At 46.4% G+C, this 19225-nt stretch overlaps 1 protein-coding gene across 15 annotated transcripts in view; it reads left to right on the top strand.

Annotated features, from left to right (window-relative positions):
* The window catches only part of EZH2 (enhancer of zeste 2 polycomb repressive complex 2 subunit), a 425637-nt gene that overhangs the window by 402770 nt on the left and 3642 nt on the right, over window positions 1-19225 (top strand). The gene's annotated exons all lie outside the window — the stretch shown is intronic.

Here is a 19225-nt window from a genome sequence, read left to right as displayed (position 1 = left end):
GGGTATCCTATATGAGGACAGAGCCTACCCTGTAGCCCTTCAGTATTTGTCTGTCTCCAGCAGGTGGAACAGCTCACCCTGTGGTTCCCTGTTAACCTCTGCTTGTCCCTTCTGGGTGTTTTTTTCCTTCTGTGTGTCTATCGTGTTTGGATCAGGCAAGTATTTCTGAGTTATTGTTTTAAAAAAAAAAAAAAGTGTGAACTCTGTGGATCCTTCACAGGAGACAGTGCCTGTCTCCTCACTCTTGCGGGGGCCTAGGGGGGCTTGGCCCCTTATTTTATATAGCCTAGGCTCCCTTTTCCCGGTGATCCTCGGCTGCAGGGGTGAAAATTGGTGGTGCCAGTCACTCCCCCTGTTCAGCTCCCTCTCTCCTTCTCTTCTGTACTGCTCTCCCTTCATTGGGATCCATGTTTTTGTAGCTGCTGACAGGGACCTTTGTAAAAAGCAAAAAAAAGAAGACTTAATAAAAGGTGATTTTTACCTAGAGGAGTCCCTGATAACATTAACAGAAGGCTCCTGCCTTCCTTACTTTTGCAGCTTGAGAGAGTGAATTGAGAGCGTGCACATTTCATTCTGTGCCTCCGCTCCTTCAGCATCAACAGCTCAGCTTATCTTAGTGCTGCCCCTCCCCCACCCAGCAGCACGCCACGATCTCAGATGTGTTTAGCCTGCTGGGATTCCTCGGTCAGGCTTTCGCGGGAGGGGCTCTGTTCACGCTGCCTACCGGGGGTGGGGGGGAAGGTTCCTCCGAGGTCCTGATGGCCCTCCTCCCCCCCACACTCTCCTCTACCGCCCCCCCCCCCCCCCCCCCCCCCCCCCCCCACTGTGGCACCAGTTCATGGATTCACCTCAAGTCAGGAGTTGAGTGTGGCATGGAAGCCTGCAGCATGGGATGAGGTACAAAGAAGAGAGTCCAAATGACATAAACTTTCAGGGCCAAACAAGTGATAGATACAGGGCTTCTCAGGAGTGGGCCCCTCCTTGATGCCAAGGCAGGAGATAACTTCATCAGCATGGTTTCTATTATTTTTCATGGCTTAGAAAATTCCCAAGGCACAGAGTCACTTATTTTACCAGGTCTTGGGGGCAACCATGGCACTATCCATGCCCTTAGCATAGAATTTGAACTCTGAAGCGCAGTTGATCTACTCAGCGTGGCATGCCAAGCTGCTGTCGGTCAGAGCGGAGCACTTTGGTGCATAAGCTCAAGAGTCCTACCACTGAGGCTAGGGTGCAGCATCAGCAGCTGGTACCATCTATGGACCAAGGCACCGTTCAGGCAGTATCAGTTTCTCTAGCACAGAGTTCCTCGGAGCCAGCCACTGCAGTGCAACAGGATTCCTTCATAGCTGTACAGATAACACTTAATGATGAACAACTGATCTGGATTTTTCAATCAGATGTCTCTCCTCCAACTTCAGCACAGAAGGTCCCCCAGCCCATGGGGGCCCAGTTGTCAAAGCTAGTGAAGAATTGCTTTTCCTCCTTAAGTCCTGGAGACCAGAGAAGGGGAAATATTCCCTCATAATGAAGCCAACCAAAGTCTCCTCAAGTGCTTCTGGAATTGACAATAAAGGTGGTAGATTCTTCTTCTCCAGGGGACTCTCCCTAAGAAAGGACTCTGTTCATTCTGAGTTCTTACCAATATTTCCCCCTTGGATCAATGGAAGTCTCCTCCTCAGTCACTGTTATCCTCTTCAAGGTAGTAGCTTTGTGTTCCCCTGTGATCAGGAGAGGAGGAAGATTCTACAGGGGTTCCCTCAGATCCCCGATTAGACTTGCCTTGGCATACTTCTCCAGAGGATCTCTGCTAATCCAAGAACTGTCAATACCGGGAAGAAAAATTACTCAATATCAGATATCTTCGAACTTCTTGAGTTTCTACAACCTCTGGTGGATTCCATGGCTATCTTAGTTCAAAAGCTCCTCAAGGGCAACCAGATAAGGATAGAGCAAATGCCATCATGCCTGCCAGTAGTCTGGAAACTAAAATGTAAGGTCTAAGCTTCTCCAGGTTTTGAAGTCAATCAACTACCCCACTACTCTGTAATGCTGGAGTTAACACTGAAATGTACTAAGCACATGTGCGATCACTCCTACATATCTCCTGGGAAGGACACAAAAATGTTGGAAGCATTTGGTTGGGGGGGCGGGTATCTTCTAGGGTGTTCCTCATGATTCTAGAATCCCCTCAAAAGAAACATATGGTTCCTTCAGTCCTCTAGTTTTCTGGTCAACTTTGCCAAGTAAAATCTGGTTCCTACTTAAGATTCACTTCAAGAGAAAGTGTTTCTCCCCATCAAAAGAGCCATATTGCTGATGGACCTGTAAAGGTCAATCCTGGTCCTTCTTGGATACATGGTTGCTGTGGTGCATGTGGTCATTCTGACTTGTCTGCAAATACAGGGCCTTCGATGGACCCTCCAAAGCAAATGGAATCAACTTTATTAACTATTTTTCCACCATATCTCAGTGATCCCTGGGATGAAAGCATCCCTTCAGTTGCAGATGAATCCAGATATTCTCAATGTGGGTGGCTTGTTACGCATTCTCTCGCATCAAGTGACTACCATCATCTCCACCAGAGGATGGCGGGGGGCTGGGGGGGCAAGCATCATGTTGCGGTGAGGGCCAAGGGATTGTTGTCCTCAATGGAGGGTTATCTAAACAACAATAAAAATTGCCATATTCTACATAAACAAGCAGGTAGATATGGGCCCCTGCCAAAAAAAACTTTCTGAATCTGGTCATGTGCAGAACATCACAATGCCAATCTCTAGGTGACCTAACTTCTGGGAATCCAGAACACATTGGCAGATCACCTAAGCAGAGTGTTACAACTATGAGAGCGGTCCCTGTGTCAAGGAATTGCAGATAACTTGTTCAGTTGCTATCAAAGGCCAGTGAACAATCTGTTGTCTCAGAGGACAACAGAAAGATTGAAGTTCTGTTCCATCCTTCCAAGCAGCTACTGATTAGTTCCTGATGCTTTTGTAATAGACTGGAACATTTATCTACTCTGTGTATACCACTAGTTCCTCTAATTGCCAGTACTGTCCAGAAGATCATTTGGACCAAGATAAAGATAAACCTCTTAGCACCTGCCTATTCCCAGTAAATGTACTATCCAAATTTCCCTGTATGTACCTAGATCAGTCCAGACTCCTGGGTTTTGCCTCACTTCCAGCAGATGGAGACAGAGGAAGTTTCTCCTTTTCCCCGGAGAGGTAGAAGATGTTCTGATTTCTGCCAGTAAACCTTCAGCCAGAAGATCCTATGGTTTCAAATGGAAGAGGTCCTCGACTTGGTGTAGGACCAGCCAGCTGGATCCCTCTTCCTGTGGCCTAAGGGACTTGTTTCAATACCTGTTTTCCCTCTCATCTTAAGGCCTTATTACTACTTTAGTCAATGTTCATCTTGGTGCATTGCAGTTCATCAGCAGCAGGTAAAAAAGGTTCTGATCTCTCTTCATCCCTTAGTATCAAAATTCATGAAAGCACTATGGCATTCCAAGCATCCATTCAAGAAATCTCCAGCTCCTTGGTACTTCAATGTAGTCTTAGCTCAGCTCATGAAACCTCCTTTTAGGACCTATCAAGTCAATGGACTTGAGGTTTCTCACCTAGAAAGTGTTGTTTCTAGAGGCCGTCACTTCAGCACAAAGGCTTAACTAATAGCTTTGTTTTTCTATTCACCATGAGTTAGTTTTTTCTTAATAGGGTAGTTCTACAAACTCTCCCTAAGTTCCTTCAGAAACTGGTGTCTGTGTTCTACATTAATCAAGTTATTGTGTTACCTGTATTCTTTTCAAGATCTCATGTGCACAAAGGAGAACAGGATCTTTATTCATTCTATTGTAAGAGGTTACTGTTGTGTAACCTAAAGAGAACGCGACCTCACCATCTGGCTTCTCATCTATTTGTCTCCTTTGATCGCAATAGATTGGAAAGGATAGTTGCCAAACACATTTTTTTCAATTGGATAACAGGCTATATGCTCAGGTTGCCTTACAAAATTAGTCTTTTGTCAAAGCTCATCAAATGAGAGCCATAGTAACTTCAGTGGCTCATCTCAGGGCCACTTTATTGAAGATATTTGCAAAGCTGCTACTTGGTCATCTGTTCATACCTTAACATCCCACTACAGTCTGGACAACATGTCTCCAGGAGATGGTAGCTTTGGACATGCAGTCTGCTCAGGCTGTTCACCCAGTAGAGCACTCTCTCTCTATCTGGTGGGACCATGTTGTCTTTTAAGTGGTTGCTCTTGCAATCTCAAAATGAGACTTCCTACATTATGGTTAATTCATGCCTGCTTGTCCACTGAGAAAGCAAGTTTGCTTACCTGAAAACAGGGTTCTCCATAGACAACAGGATGTATTAGCCATAATTAATACCTCCCTGCCTCCCTAGAGAGTTGACTACCTTGCCGAAGCTCTGAAAGAGACCGAGGGACTCAGAGGTCAGTGTACACATGTGGGAATTCCTATACATGTTCAGTAAAGTCTTTGCTGAACTCTGAGAGCTGAATCTGTATTGGTGCTGTCAGGTGATATCACCCCACATGTTATGGCTAATTCATCTTGCTGTCTATGGAGAAGCCTGTTTACAGGTAAGCAAACTTGCTTTCTGTAATTATTCTGTGGGGCAACTGCAGGTCCTGTCTAAACTAAGAATAATTAAATCAATAAATGTGTGTGCTTTTCAACTCATGTTCCATTGTCATGTCCTGGAGGCACACTTAACTGGTCTGGTTTTCAAGATATCAGTAATGAGGATGTATGAGACAGTTGCATATACTGGGTCTCTAATGTATATAAATCTGTTTCGTGCATATTTATTGTGGCTGTCTGAAAACCAGAGTAGTTAGATGTGCCTCCAAGATTAGGTTAGACAACAGTGAATTAGATACAGCAGGGACATTCTCCTCTACATAATGCAGTGAACAGATTGGCCTTTGTTGCAAATAAGTTTATTTACTCTGAGCAGGTATCCAGATTTGAAGGAGGTTTGCAGCAAAAAAGACTTACACACAGCCAGTAAACTGAGCTGGAATCCACCAAGATGGAAAATCCAGTGTTTCATATATTTAATGAAACTAGGCAAACACTGAAGGATATATTGTTCTGCAGTGTAGGCCACTGCAAGAGGATAATTTTCAAACCACTGCACGTGATGGCATATACACATGTATATGGCCATGTGCAGTTTACCATACTATTTTGAAATGTGTTGTCACAAACATGCATATTATAAAATACATATTTTTACCCCACAACATATGTACATATATAGGCCAACGTGCAAAGACATGCAATGCATTGAAACCATGTATGTCAATACATTGAATGTGTGTACTTTACCCACCTATTTTAAATATATGCATCTATATTTTACGCATGAAAGTAAAGTAGGACTTGCTCACGCAAGTCCTGATTTAAATGCATAAGTCTGCAAATTTTAAAATATGCACACATCAAGGGAATTAACGAGTTTAACAGTAAGTCCACCAGGTTATCAAGGCCTTCCTGGTTCTTCAGCCTGAACTCCCCAGAGTACCCAGACCTCCCACCCAGTAGGTATTACATAACAAACACATTTAATATCACTTGTGCCAAATAATCAGCAGGTATATAAATAATGTGAAGAAGTTGGAGAATATGTTCACGTAACTGTATTTTAAAATAGCAACCTGCTTGCATAAGTGTTGGCCTTGCCCCTAGACCGCCCCTTTTTTACATGCATATATCTGCGTGCAAAAGTGAAAATAAATGCATATTTTTGACATTTATAAAATACGGAGTACACGAGTGGAGGCTACTTACATATGTAACATATGTAAGTATGTAACTTACATATGTAACATTTTGAAAATTCACCTTTAAGAATTCATAAATATGAAATTGTATAGGTGTTCTCTGTTAATAGTTGAAGTTGTGATGTCTTAGGTTCAGGAGACATTTAGGAAGCAGCATGTATCCAAAGTTGTAAAAAATAGTTCTGGTCCTTCAAATAAGTATCATGACACACAAGGGAAGAGCATTTTGAATTGCTGAACTAGTGTTGCCTGTTTAGGGCAGGCTGTTTACAGATGTTTAGAATATGAGAGTCAAAGGGTTTTTATACATGTTCATTGGCAGGTAACATAAAATGTTCTTTGTCTATGGTATTTTTGCACATTGGATATACATGCACAGCTACCATATTACCTTTAAAGATATATTGTATGGTATTGTTTTCTCATTGTGTTCCTTACTAGCTCTTCAGAATTTTACTTCTAAAGTCAAGTCCCTGTTGGTGACACCTTTTACAAATACACTGTAATTCTTTAAGGAAATTAACATATTTCTCACAGGACAAGCAGGATGGTAGTCCTCACATATGGGTGACATCATCAGGATGCAGCCCAATCACGGAACACTTTTGTCAAAGTTTCTAGAACTTTGACTGGCACCTACTGGGTATGCCTAGCAATGCACTGACCCTGCATCCAGCAGGGGTCCCCATTCAGTCTCTTTTTTTTCCGCCTAGCAGTAGCCACGCGGGTTAAGGAGCTCTCTTGAGATTCCTGACAGGAATTTTCCTCACTGAACTTCTTTAAAAATGTTCAAAAAGATTCTACCCCATAGGTGTCCCCCTATTGATATCTGTACTCTGCGGTCAAAAGGTAAGTTTTTACCCTTGTTGCGGTCGGTTCCCGTCAAGTTGCCCCTTTGGGGCCTACTGGCCATCGACCACACCGTGGCTAAATTTTTGTCTAGGCCATGGCATCAGGTTTTCGTCGGTGTCCCAATTGACCTCGGACAATGTCCATCACAGACCCGCATAGAGTTTGTGTATTGTGCTTGGGGACCGACTATGATACCCTAACTTGCACCAAATGTGCCCAAAAGATGCCGAAGGGTCGTAAAGCCTGTTTAGAGAAGATGGAGTTTCTTTTTCATTCCAAACTCCCGACTCCATCGACCGCTGCGACTTCGTCTGAGCCGGTGCCATCGACCTCTCGCCAGCAACAAGACACTGGTGCTGCTCGTCCGGCTTTGACTACTCCTAAGGTGTTGACTTCTTCCTCCTCGCCTCTGGAGAAGGACCGAGGAGAACATCGTGAAAAGTGTCTATACCTACATAGAAAGGCTCAGTCCGCTGAATCAGGCAAGCCCTTGGCATCAGTGTCGACAGAGCCACTGAGAAAGAAATCCCGTCTGGAGAAGGCCCCATCCTCCTCTGCGACTGGGTCACCGAGGCGTTCCCCAGCTTCATCGGTGCAGGGAGCCGCGATTCTACTTTCACCGGCGGCCCCTCCGGCCACGCCAGTGCTGCTTCCTACTCCAGTGCCGGGGTTCCATGCCCCAGGCTTCCGTGAGGAATTGGATCGGATCATCCAAGAGGCCATCGGTAAAGCACTGCAGGACTTCCAGCCTCCATCGATACCAGTGCCCGAACCGGTCACTGATCCGATCCCCATGGCGCTTCCACCGCTATTGGGTAGACTGGATTCATTGCTCGGTGCCCTTCCACCGCTGGAACCCAGAACCCCGGTATGTCCTCTTCCTTCAATGCCGATACCGATGTCATCAAAAGACGAAGAAACACCGATACCCATACCTCCGTCTGGGATCTTGCCACCGACTCATCTGTCGATGTCGCCGGTTCCGTCGGTGCCTCCATCGATGCTGTTGGTGCCACCTCTGGTGCCATCGATGTCTAGACCTGGCCCTTCGGGATTAACACCATTTCTCCCTTCTGAAGATCCTCAGGGAGCTGGTGATCAACCTTATGATTCTTGGACTGATGATTCTTCCCAGGATACCGAGGATCTGCCTTCAGAGCCCTCTCCTCCTGAAGAGAGAAGGCGTTCTCCTCCAGAGGATCTGTCCTTTATTAATTTCATTAAAGAAATGTCTGAAACAATTCCATTTCAGCTTTAGACAGAAGAAGATTCAAGGCACAAGATGCTGGAAGTACTCCAGTTTCTTGATGCTGCTAAGGAAATCATGTCAATTCCCATTCATGAAATCCTCATTGACCTGCTGAAGAGGAATTGGGAGCATCCAGATTCAGTTCCACCTGTCAACCGTAAGACAGATGTCACCTATCTTGTGCAGTCAGCTCCTGGGTTTCAAAGATCACAACTGGATCATCATTCTGTGGTTGTGGAATCAGCCCAGAAAAAGGCACGACATTCCAAACCTCATTCCTCCATACCTCCAGGAAAGGAACAGAAATCCTAGATGCTTTTGCAGGGCCGATGCAAGGGGATTAGGCACCCTAAGCGAGCCTTCTCCCTTGCCCCCCCCCCCCCCCACCCCGGTCTCAGCCCCAACTCCTACCTCATTCTCGATCACGCCCGCTGACTGTGTGGTTTTCTGGGTCGTGAGCAGGTTTGGCACTGCTCGCGGCCCACCAAATCTCCACTCTTCTTTGCAACTGCTTGCGGCCCCATATGGTTCGCACCTAGTGGCTTACCAAGGGTCTCCGGCACCCGAGGGCTAATGCATTTGTGTGCCTCTCCAGCATCCCCCCTTAATCCTTCTTGTACTAATGCTTAAGGTCACAGAAAATCAGTGGCATCTCTAGACAGAAGAATTTTCTTTTTTTGGGGGGGGGGCCAAAATAACATTCCTTCATCTCACCCACCTCTATAGCATGGATCCTGCTTTAAAATTGATTACAAAAAAAAAGTGTTAATAAAAAAGTCCTAAGGGTCTTCTGCGTAATTTTAAAAAGCTGGCCAGTTTCACCCTTCTAGTAAAACTACTATAAAATTATTTGATAGCCTCATTCAACTAATTCTATATGGCTATGAGAGTGAAGTCTGGAATATATAGGAAGGGACAGAATGTCAATATAAATCCTGCACCTCCAGTTCTCTAACTCTGTGCATCCACTGAAATTCCCCCAAACAATGGAGCTTGGATGTTTCCCTTGCAGCTCATCATACTAAAAGATATTTTCAAATTCTGGTGTCACCTCACAGTAACAGCAGCACAAACACCTTCCACTGCCAGGCATATTGTGAACTAACACAAAACCCCGCAAAAAAGACACTCAAAATCTATACTGCAATCCCATTGTAACATAACAGTAATAACACCAAGGACTCAAACAATAACCCTACCTGTGAAAAAGCAAGACTTAGTTTTTGGGTACTTGCCAGGTTCTTATGGCCTGGATTGGCCACTGTTGGAAACAGGATGCTGGGCTTGATGGACCCTTGGTCTGACCCAGTATGGCATTTTCTTATGTTCTTATGTTCTTAAATATTACAAATGGTCCTAGAATACCAATACACCTCCTACTGAGGAAACAAAACAAACCTGATTGCTATGGATCCCTATACAGACACTACATGCTAGCAGAATCTCTCATGGTCACAGACACAGAGCAGAGACAGACTCTCATCAAATACAGAATACAAAATAAAGGAGCACAAATTGGACAAAAACTGAAATGGAAATTCCAAGAAGCCAGACTCAGTGTATTAACAATGGAAAAACAGAACCACTATTCCTCATAAAACAAATAAAATCAAGAAACATAAAGCATCAGTTATAATAGTAAAACCATAATAAAAGAATATTTTAAAACTACTGATAAATAGAATTTCTATTAATTAAAATCATATACATTTTTTACAATTTCCCAAACACCAATAAAATATTTCAAAATATATCAGATAACACCCAATAATTAAAACTAATAAGGATTTAAAAAAGCCCCTGCTGTCCATACATGGGAGCTCTTGATTTCCAGTCACCCTGATATTGTCCAGGATTAGGAGGTTATCCTCTCTCTCTCACACATACTCACATGTCCATTCTCTCTCACACATACACTGTCACATACATACACATTCATGCTCTTATACCCACCATAACCTCTCGCTCTCACAGACACTGACACACTCTCAGGCTCTAAGACACTCTCTCCCCCTCCACACAAACTCTTACTCCCCTGGATTTTCTCATAAACACTCATGCTCTCACAATCACTGGCTCCCTCACATACACACAAACACACACGCCCAGGCAAGCTCCCAGTCATTCTCACACACACACACACAGACCCCCAGGCAGGCACTCATGCATTCACACACATACACCCCCCAGGCAGAATCCCATTCATACACATGCACACACTAAAGGCAAACCCCCCTCTCTTTCTTTTGCCAGTAACCTTGGAACCTCTCTCATTCCTCTGCTGCCACTGTCACTGCTGCTGCATGGCTATTGGGGAGGCACCGATTGCTGCTCCTGGCACTGAAGCCCATTCTACTGCCTCCTCTGTGCAGGTCCTGTGGGCTTCCACTTCCTCCAAGCTAATCTCGTACGTTGTGAGATCCGCATAGAGAAAGTGCTACTCTTGCACATTCCCAAAGATTACATGTGCCAATCACTAAAAGGTAATATTTTTTTTACCTTTGCTGTCTGATCTTAGTTTTTTAATGGGTTAGTCACAGGCTTTTAGGCTTTTTTTTTCCACATTCCCTTTCTTATTTTTTTGCCAATTCCTTTTATATTGTCTTTTTTTCTATTTCTTTTCTCTCCATCTTCTTTCCTCAAACACACAGTCAGGTTCTCATTCTCACATGCTTTCTCTCTCACATACACACACACAGGCTCTCACTGTCACATGCTCTCTCTCATACAATCATTCATACACACAGTCTCTCACTGGCACATGCTGTCTGAGTCTCACACACACAGGCCCTCTCTCACTCCCACATGCTGTCTTGCTCAAGCACAGGCTCTCACTGTCACATGCTGTCTCTGTCACACACACACAGGCTCCTCACATGCTGTCTCTGCAAACATTCAGGTCCTCACTCCCACACACAGTCTCTCAACTCATCTCATACACGTACACATACACACTCGACAGACCCTCAGCCTCTCTCTCACCTCTGGGCCTCCTCTTCACGGGTCGCCGCAGGATGGGCTCTGCAGCAGCCCTGATCTTCTCGGGCTGCCCGCCACAATGTGGGATCCGCGACTGCCCTGCTACCGGGCCTCTTCCTCTTCTCAGACCACTGCGACTTGGGATTCACGGCGGCCTGTAAGCGCTGCACCTCTTCTGCATGCGCTGATGCTCCTCCTCCTTCCTGACCGTGCGGCTTCAGCAACGTTTTCTTCCGGGGCCATGCAGGCAGGAAGGAGGAGGAGCACCTGTACGTTTAAACGCGACTTTTCTCTTCGGGCCATGGTGACGTGAGCTCCACCACGGCCCTGCCGATCTGCCTGCTCTGTGTCGCTGCTCAGCCGCCAGTGGGATGAGGTCCACCGGCGGCCGCATGAACCTCCCTGCGCCCGGGGGTATTGGCTTCCCTCGGGATGCCACTGCTCGCGGCGCCCCTAATACTCGGCGCCCTAGGCCCAGGCCTAGTTCGCCTAATGCTTCCACAGGCCCTGCTGGTAGGGATGCATAAACCCTCTCGTCTGGACTTATCTGGGGTACAAACAGGAAACTATTTCCTTAAAAGATGAAATGAAATGCCTAATGTCTCTCTTGCCCTGTATGTTTGTCTTGATTATATTGTAAGCTCTACTGAGTAGGGACTGTCTCTTATATGTTTTGGTAGAGTGCTATGTACATCGAGTAGCACTATGGGAATGATAATTAGTAGTAGTAACTGGTTTGTACCTTTAGGAATCACTGTCCCATGGGTTCATGTCGTCACTAAGAACATAAGAAATTGCCATACTGGGTCAGACCAAGGGTCCATCAAGCCCAGCATCCTGTTTCCAACAGTGACCAAACCCAGCATTCCTGTTTCCTGTTTCCAACAGTATCCAAACACTAAGTAGATCCCATGCTACTGATGCCAGGATTAGAGAGGCTATTCCCTAAGTCAGCTTGATTAATAGCAGTTAATAGACTTATCCAAACCTTTATTAAACCCAGCTACACTAACTGCACTAACCACATCCTCTGGCAACAAATTCCAGAGCTTAGGTTGAGTGAAAAAGAACTTTTTCTTAATGTGCTACTTGCTAACTTCATGGTATGCCCCCTAGGCCTTCTATTAAACGAAAGTGTAAATAACTGATTCACATCTACTTGTTTAAGATCTCTCATGATTTTAAAAACCTCTATCATATCCCCCCTCAGCTGTCTCTACTCCAAGCTGAACAGCCCTAACCTCTTCAGCCTTTCCTCATAGGGGAGCTGTTCCATCCCCTTTTTCATTTTGATCACCCTTCTCTGTACCTTCTCTAGTGCAACTATACCTTTTTTAGGATGCGGCGACCAGAATTGTACACAGTATTCAAGGTGCGGTCTCACCATGGAGCGATACAGATGCATTATGACATGTTCTGTTTTATTCACCATTCCCTTCCTAATAATTCCTAATATTCTGTGTGCTTTTTTGACTGCACAGCACACTGAGCCGATGATTTCAATATATTACCCACTATGATGCCTAGATATTTTTCCTGCGTGGTAACTCCGAATATGGAACCTAACATCTGTAACTACAGGAATGTTTATTTCCCATTAAATTTTGTCTTCCATTTGGATGCCCAATCTTCCAGTCTCGCAAGGTCCTCCTGCAATGTATCACAATCCACTTGTGATTTAACTACTCTGAATAATTTTGTATCATCTGCAAATTTGATAACCTCACTCATCGTATTCATTTCCAGATCATTTATAAATATATTGAAAAGCACCGGTCCAAGTACAGATCCCTGATGCACTCCACTGTTTACCCTTTTCCTTTATTTTTTCAAAATAATTTTTATTGGGAGGAAACATGAACAGGCAATGAATCCCGCACTCGGCAGGTACAACCAATATACTGAACATCCAATACAACACAAGTTGTTTAAACAAACTAACAACAACAGAGACCTCCCTCATGTCTCCAGCCCATCTGGTTTTTCTGTTTTCTCCCCGTACCAGTTCCCCTCATACTACTAACATTTGCACCTCACTTTGCCTCATGCACACCTCACACCATTCACACCACCACACACGCGGTCCCCCTACTGAGACCCTGGGTTGCACCATTCAGGCTCATAGCCACCTACCTGCAGCCCTTCTTGAACAGCTGTCGGCATCAGAAGAACATAAGCCTGTCAGCAGGCCCGGTACAGTTTTTCCGGCTTCCGCTTACCAGTACAAAGTCCAGCACTGATGAGAAAATTAACCATTTAATCCTACTCTCTGTTTCCTGTCTTTTAACCAGTTTGTAATCCACGAAAGGACATCGCCTCCTATCTCATGACTTTTTAGTTTTCTTAGAAGCCTTTCATGAGGGACTTTATCAAACGCCTTCTGAAAATCCAAATATACTACATCTACCGGTTCACCTTTATCCACATGTTTATTAACCCCCTTCAAAAAAAGTTATATAGAACAGGTTGACAGGTCGGATCGGGTCTGAGCCTTCCAGAGGGTTGCCAGGTCCCGAGGGGACCATCCCCCCTGGTTGTTAGGCAGCTGTGGCTTAGGGTCGAGGACCCTGCAGGTGGGAGCCCAGTTTACTCATCCCAACCAGACTGCTTCAGCACTCGCCGGGGGACAGCGTCGTTTTCAAAAAAAAAGGTAAATGATTTGTTTTAGGATTTGCGGTGGCGGTCCGACGCTGTTTTCCTTTTTCCGGTCCGTTCCCCCCCCCCCCCCCCCCCCCCCCCCCCCCCCCCCCCCCCCGAGGGTTAGCGTTTCTTTTTTTTTAAGTTAGTAGTTCGGCAGCACGTTCTCTTCCGTGCTCAAACCCCGACTCCATCCATCACATCAACGTTGTCGGAACTGGCACAGTCAACTTCGCGCCAGCATCGACCACCGACCGGTGACCGACCGGCATCGACGACTACTTGGCCATCGACACCCTCTACTCCCCCTCAGGATCGAGGGGATCGCAGGGAAAAACATCGCCATCGACACCGTATGACTCTATCTGTCAAGGAAGCGAAATCATCGACCTCGCCATCGTCCGAGCCACTGTCGAAAAAACCCCGTCCAGGAAAGGCACCGACCATTCCTGCGACTGGGTCTCCGAGACAACCCTCACCCGATAGGGGATCGGGAGCCGCGACTCTGCCTGTAACGGTGGTCCCTCCGGCTATGCCTCTGCCTCCTTCTGTTCCAGAGCTGGGGCTGCTTGCTCCATGTCTCTGAGAAGAACTGGACCGGATGGTCCAGGAGGCCATCGATAAGGCGATGCAACGTCTTCAGGTTCCTCCGGCACCGACTGTGGAACCGATCATCGACCCGATTCCGGCAGCGCTGGCACCGCTGCTATCCAGGATGGAAGCCCTCATGGCTGCTTTTCCATCGATGGATCCCGGCTCTCTGATGGCTCCGATGCCCTCCCCATTGACAGCATCATCGGGAGGAGAAACACCGTTCCGCACTCCTCCATCCTCAGCCATCGATGCCTATACGTCCCTCGCCACCGATCCAACCATCGGTGCCGATACATCCATCGATGCCCTCGATGCCTGTACCAATGCCTTCGATGCCGTCATCGGTGCCTCTGATAATTCCTTCGGAGCCCAGACCTGGACCTTCAGGTATCCAACCACCCTGTCCCTCTCTACTTCCTAGAGGAAAGGGTGTTGACCCTTATGATACCTGGAGTGATGATACCTCATCAGACACCAATGACTTACCTTCACCACCTTCACCCACTGAGAGTAGAAAGCATTCTCCTCCAGAGGACCTCTCATTTATAAATTTTGTGAAGGAAATGGCTGAATTGGTTCCTTTTCAATTGCAGACAGAACAGGATGATAGGCACCAGATGATGGAGTTGCTCCAATTCCTGGATGCCCCCAAGGTAATAACCTCTATTCCCATTCATCAGATTCTTCTTGATCTTCTCAAGAAGAACTGGGAAAATCCAGGAACAATTGCTCCAGTACACAGAAAAGCTGACATAAGAGCATGCCATACTGGGTCAGACCAAGGGTCCATCAAGCCCAGCATCCTGTTTCCAACAGTGGTCAATCCAGGCCATAAGAACCTGGCAAGTACCCAAAAACTAAGTCTATTCCATGTTACCATTGCAGTGGCTGTTTTCTAAGTCAACTTAATTAATAGCAGATAATGGACTTCTCCTCCAAGAACGTATCCAATCCTTTTTTAAACACAGCTATACTAACTGCACTAACCACATCCTCTGGCAACAAATTCCAGAGTTTAATTATACGTTGAGTAAAAAAGAACTTTTCTCCGATTAATTTTAAATGTGCCACATGCTAACTTCATGGAGTGCCCCCTAGTCTTTCTATTATCCGAAAGAGTAAATAACTGATTCACATCTACCCGTTCTAGACCTCTCATTATTTTAAGCACCTCTATCCATCTCTTCTCCAAGCTGAAAAGTCCTAACCTCTTTAGTCTTTCCTCATAGGGGAGCTGTTCTATTCCCTTTATCATTTTGGTAGCCCTTCTCTGTACCTTCTCCATCGCAATTATATCTTTTTTGAGATGCGGTGACCAGAATTGTACACAGTATTCAAGGTTCAGTCTCACCATGGAGCAATACAGAGGCATTATGACATTTTCCGTTTTATTCACCATTCCCTTTCTAATAATTCCCAACATTCTGTTTGCTTTTTTGACTGCCGCAGCACACTGAACCGACGATTTATTTAATACAGTCAGCCCCAGGTTTTCAAATGTCACAGCTTGATCACCACTCCGTCGTGGTAGAGTGTGCACAAAAGAGAGCAAAGAGGTCAAAACCTCACTCATCTACCCCTCCTGGTAAGGAACAAAAATTCCTGGACAACATTGGACGCCGAGTATTCCAAGGGGCCATGCTCATCTCCCGAATTGCTGCCTATCAGCTTTATATGACTCAATATAACAGGGCCATATTTAAGCAGATACAGGACTTCTCAAACTCCCTGCCTCAGCAATTCCAAGACCAACTACAAACCCTTGTAAGCAAAGGTTTTGAGGCAGGCAAGCATGAGATCAGAACATCTTATGACATTTTCGACACCTCTAACAGAGTGTCTGCAGTTGCTATTTCAGCGAGACGGTGGGCCTGGCTCAAGTCTTCTGACCTTCGCCCAGAAGTGCAAGATGGGTTGTCCAACCTGCCCCGTGTAGGAGATAATCTGTTCGGCGAACAGATCCAACGGACGGTGGCTGAACTAAAAGACCATCATGAGACCCTAAAACAGCTCTCTTCGATGCCTTCTGACTTTTCTTCAAAGCAGCCCTTTAGAAAGGACTCCCAAGAAGTCGTTCTATCGTCCATGAAAGTCCTGCCCCCCACCAGCCAGATCCCGTGCTACGAAACCTTATCAGAAACCTCAGTCTCGCCAAACCCGAAAACAAAAACCACAAACAGCTCCCCAGCTGGGACCTGCTTCCAGTTTTTGACTTCCACTTGGACAGCAGCAGCCAGATTCCTCTGTCGCACATACCAGTGGGAGGTCGACTGTGCCACTTTCACAACACGTGGCATTCAGTCACAACCAACCAATGGGTATTGGCAATCATTGCTCAGGCTTACCATCTGAACTTTCTCGCCTTGCCACCGGACTCCCCACCTCTGCAGACATGGAGAATGTCCAACCAATCCGTTCTTCTGGATCAAGAGGTCTCCCTCCTTCTCCAGTCAAGAGCATTAGAACCCGTTCCATACTCTCAGCAAGGCCTAGGGTTCTATTCCCGGTACTTCCTAATCCCCAAAAAATCGGGAGGCGTCCGTCCTATTCTAGATCTACGGGCCCTCAACAAGTACCTCCAGCGAGAAAAGTTCAAGATGGTCACCTTGGGCACGCTTCTACCTCTTCTACAAAGAAGAGACTGGCTCTGCTCTCTGGACCTCCAGCATGCATACACCCACATTGCGATAAGTCCAGCTCATCGCAAATACCTGAGATTCCTAGTAGGCCTCAAGCACTATCAATACTGAGTGCTTCCATTCGGCCTAGCGTCTGCTCCACGAGTCTTTACAAAATGCCTTGTAGTTGTCGCAGCATTCCTCAGGACACAAGGTGTTCACGTCTACCCGTATCTGGACGACTGGTTAATCAGGGCTCCCACTCAGCAAGCTGCTCTGTCGTCCCTCAATCTAACCTTACACACTCTAATTTCGTTAGGGTTTCTCATCAATTATGACAAATCCTACTTAGTCCCATCTCAAACCTTTTCGTTCATTGGGGCAGACTTGGACACCTTACAGGCAAAGGCTTTCCTGCCTCGACAACGAGCACTAACCATCGTGTCTCTTGCTCACCAACTGCATTCTCAGCATGCTGCGACTGCACGCCAATTTCTCGTCCTCCTGGGACATATGGCGTCCTCAGTCCATGTCACACCAATGGCCTGCTTGGCCATGAGGCTCATGCACTGGACTCTCAGGTCTCAATGGACTCAAGCTATTCAGCCTCTGTCGACCATTGTCCACATCACCGGCTCACTCCGTCTGTCCCTCGCCTGGTGGAAAAATCAGAACAATCTCCTCCAGGGATTGCCCTTCCAGGTTCCGCATCCTCAAATCATTCTCACCATCAACGCTTCCAACCTTGGGTGGGGAGCCCATGTAGCCGATCTGCAAACACAAGGCTCTTGGTCTCCAGAGGAAACCAAACACCAGATAAATTTCCTGGAACTTCGAGCAATAAGATATGCTCTCATGTCTTTTCAGGATCGCCTGTCCAATCAGGTCATCCTAATTCAGACGGACAACCAGGTGGCCATGTGGTACATCAACAAACAGGGAGGCACAGGCTCCTTCCTTCTGTGTCAGGAAGCTGCACAGATTTGGGCGGAGGCCCTCTCCCATTTGATGTACCTCAGGGCCACCTACTTGACGGGAGAGGACAGTGTGCTGGCAGACCAGCTGAGTCGCATCTTTCAACCGCACGAGTGGTCTCTCAACCCCTCTGTAGCAAACTCCATCTTTCAACAATGGGGATATCCTCAGATAGACCTCTTTGCGTCCCCTCAGAACCACAAAGTGGACAACTACTGCTCCCTCATTCGCAGCAAACACTCTCAGCCCAGAGACGCATTCTCCCTCTCATGGGCAACCTGTCTGCTTTATGCATTCCCTCCACTTCCTCTTCTCTCGAAGACTCTTGTGAAGTTGTGTCAGGACAAGGGAACCATGATCCTGATAGCACCTCACTGGCCTCGCTAAGTGTGGTTTCCAATACTTCAGGATCTCTCTATCAGCAGGCACATTCCCTTGGGAAAGGACCCGCTCCTGATCACTCAAAACGACGGGAGCCTACGCCATCCCAATCTTCAATCCTTGTCCCTGACGGCATGGATGTTGAAAGGTTAATACTTCAACCTCTTAACCTTTCAGATCCAGTTTCCTGTGTCTTGATTGCTTCGCGGAAGCCTTCCACGAGAAAATCTTACTCTTACAAATGGAAAAGGTTCACGTCATGGTGCTCTTCTCAGTCCCTTGACCCCTTCTCCTGTCCACTCCCGAAGTTTCTGGACTATCTTTGGCATTTGTCAGAATCAGGTCTAAAGACCTCTTCCATCAGAATGCATGTCAGTGCGGTAGCCGCCTTCCATAAGGGTATCGGGGATGTTCCTATATCAGTACAACCCCTTGTATCATGCTTTTTAAAAGGCTTGCTCTATATCAAGCCTCCATTACATCCTCCGGCCCCTTCTTGGGACCTTAATCTAGTTCTGGGTCGGCTCATGAAACCACCATTTGAGCCTCTTCACTCTTTTGACCTTAGATATCTCACATGGAAAGTGATTTTCCTTTTGGCAATCACTTCAGCATGCAGAGTTAGTGAATTGCAAGCCCTAGTTACCTATCTGTCTTACACTAAACTTCTGCAGGACCGGGCAGTACTCCGCACTCACCCTAAATTCTTACCTAAGGTAGTCTCGGATTTTCATCTAAACCAATCCATCATACTACCTATCTTTTTTCCCAAGCCCCATGCCAACCCAGGAAAACAGGCTCTGCATACGCTTGACTCTAAACGGGCTCTAGCTTTTTACCTAGACCGTACAGCGGCCCACAGGGAAAGCACTCAATTGTTCGTCTCTTTCCACCCTAACAAGTTGGGAAAGCCTGTGGGTAAGCAGACTCTCTCCTCCTGGTTGGCGGACTGCATATCCTTTTGCTATCAGCAAGCGGGCATTCCATTTCAAGACCGTGTTAAAGCACACTCTGTGAGGGCCATGGCGACTTCAGTAGCACACCTGTGATCAGTGCCGCTTCCTGACATTTGCAGGGCTGCTACCTGGAGTTCTCTCCACACCTTTGCAGCCCACTATTGCTT

This window comes from Rhinatrema bivittatum, chromosome 2 (assembly GCF_901001135.1).
Source record: "Rhinatrema bivittatum chromosome 2, aRhiBiv1.1, whole genome shotgun sequence".
Lineage (NCBI taxonomy): Eukaryota > Metazoa > Chordata > Amphibia > Gymnophiona > Rhinatrematidae > Rhinatrema > Rhinatrema bivittatum.
The sequence above is the reverse complement of the archived record's forward strand: the minus strand, read 5'-3'. Positions and strand labels throughout refer to the sequence as shown.